The following is a 2,500-nucleotide window of genomic DNA, read 5'->3' as shown; positions in this document are numbered from 1 at the left end:
TGAGGGGCAGGGGAGGGCGGGAGTGGGGTGCTTCTAGCATCACGTGGCTCTGGACCCCCTCCTCTCTTGTGTTAAGACGGTGGAGAAGGTGGGGGCAGCCGTGGCCTACTGGTTAACGCGTCGGACTTGTAACCGGTGGGTTGCCGGTTTGAACCCCGACCAGTAGGAACGGCTGAAGTGCGCAAGGCACTTGAGCAAGGCACCTAACCCCTCACTGCTCCCCGAGCGCCGCTGTTGATGCAGGCAGCTCACTGCGCCGGGATTAGTGTGTGCTTCACTTCACTGTGTGTTCACTGTGTGCTGAGTGTGTTTCACTAATTCACGGATTGGGATAAATGCAGAGACCAAATTTCCCTCACGGGATCAAAAGAGTATACTTATACTGGTACAAAGAAGAGAAAGGACATAGGTCAGAGGACAAAAAGAGGTGTCTTGACCACAGTGATATGAGGGGTGTTTCAATATCTCTCTAAACTAAAGAAGATAGAGAGAGTTGACACAATGAAAGACAAGGATTCAGCGGTTTTGCAATTGTGTGCATGTGTGTCTACAGTTTTGGCTGCTCCAATTGCTACAATGTGTTGCACATGTAATCTATGCATGTGTTAGCAATAACATGTGATTGTAATGTATGCATGTGTTAGCAATAGTATGTGTTTGTATTGTATGTGTGTGTGTGTGTGTTGTGTGTGTGTGTTTGTTTGCAAATCTACTCTGCGTGTCTATATGGTGTGTGTGTGTGTGTGTGTGTGTGTGTGTGTGTGTGTGTGTGTGTGTGTGTTAGTCTGAACACAATGCAGCATCGCCCCCAGCTGATGCCCTCTATCCTATGGAGGTCAATCAGAGGAGGGCTGAGTGGGAGGAGAGAGCAGCTATAAAAAGCCCTCGCCTGGAATCAGCGGTCCTCATCTAGCGTCTCAACCCGCCCTGATCAGGCAAGACAGCCCTCCCAGATACTCCAGCCACATGTACTCGGATGCTCCATCTCCAAGCTCATACTTGCAATCTATTACACTGATCGCAGTTCTAAAGAATATGGAATACAGAATACTGCAAAAGAATGCTAAAGACTATTAGCCTGTGATGGATGTGTATTATGCATGATTTTATAGTAGTCTGTGATGGATGTGTATCATGCATGATTTTATAGTAGTCTGTGTTGAATGTGTATCATGCATGGTTTAATGTTAGTCTGTGTTGGATGTGGTTTTATGTTAGTCTGTGTTGGATGTGGTTTTATATTAGTCTGTGTTGGATATGGTTTTATATTAGTCTGTGTTGGATGTGGTTTTATGTTAGTCTGTGTTGGATGTGTGCCATGCATGGGTGTTGGATGTGTGTTGGCAAGACAGCCGTACCAGATACGCCAGAGCTTGTGTTCTGGACACTCCATCTGTAAGCTCATACTCTCAATCTATTACTCTGATTGCTTAATTAGTATGGAATACAGAACACTGCGAAAGAATGCTATAAAGACCATTAGGGTGTGTTGGATGTGCGCCATGCATGGTTTTATATCAAGTCAGTCACACCTTATCACATGTATAAAGAATCTTTGAAATCCCCTCCCCCAAAAAAACCATGGATGATATTACAATTATAAGTTATATCATTATCATACATTCACAAAACATAAATGAAAGAACAGGAGTGCTCAAAGGAGAACAGAAGGTCTTTCATTTATGCTTGCATCTCTCCATTTCATTCACCCTATCCCTTCATCCTCCTCTCTCCACCTGTCTCTCTCTCTCTCCCTCTCTCTCATTCTCTCCCCCTCTCTCTCTCTAGGTGACTGCACACTTGTCCCCAGCAGCCGAGGTCGTCAAACGCATTATCAGCCCATTTTATATTCATAGCCACACAAACACACCCAGAGCTCCATCTGCCCCCCACCCCTCCCCCCCCCCTCCCTCCTCTCCCCCATCTGCCCCCACCCCTCCTCTCCCCCATCTGCCCCCCCCTCCCTCCTCTCCCCCATCTGCCCCCCCCCCTCCCTCCTCTCCCCTATCTGCCCCCCCTCCTCTCCCCTATCTGCCTGCCCCCCCCTCCTCTCCCCCTGCTCCCCCTCTCTCCTCTCCTCTTTCTCTCCTCCCCTCCACTCTTGACGTCACACACACACACACACACACACACACACACACACACACACACCCCTTCTGCCCATCTGAATCAACCACGTTGAAGACCATGGAAGTTGCACCCCCACAACACACACACACACACACACACACACACAGGCATCCCCCCCTCACATCATCACACATCATCGCGCACAGAACCCTTCTCAACCATCCACCCACACACATCCACTCACACACACACTCACACACACACCCACTCACACACCCACACACCCAATCCACCCTTTCGTGGCTCCCTGGCCCATTGTAATGCTCCCTGTCTCCAGGCTGGTGAGGGGGGGTTGGGTTGGATTTCGGCTCTGGATGCGCGTTTAGGGGCTCCCTGTTCCAAGCCTGAAATAGAGTGAAGTGATCTATAC

General features: G+C 49.0%; 1 protein-coding gene across 1 annotated transcript in view; it reads right to left on the bottom strand.

The window, feature by feature from the left end:
- sptbn4b (spectrin, beta, non-erythrocytic 4b) overlaps window positions 1-2,500 on the bottom strand; it is a 96,035-nt gene that overhangs the window by 31,754 nt on the left and 61,781 nt on the right. The gene's annotated exons all lie outside the window — the stretch shown is intronic.

This window comes from Alosa pseudoharengus, unplaced genomic scaffold (genome assembly GCF_046254945.1).
Source record: "Alosa pseudoharengus isolate Yale_2024_CS ecotype anadromous, Long Island Sound unplaced genomic scaffold, YU_APseudo_1.1 YU_APseudo_1.1_scf_13, whole genome shotgun sequence".
In the NCBI taxonomy this organism is placed as follows: Eukaryota; Metazoa; Chordata; class Actinopteri; order Clupeiformes; family Clupeidae; genus Alosa; species Alosa pseudoharengus.
This window is presented reverse-complemented; position numbering and strand designations above follow the sequence as displayed.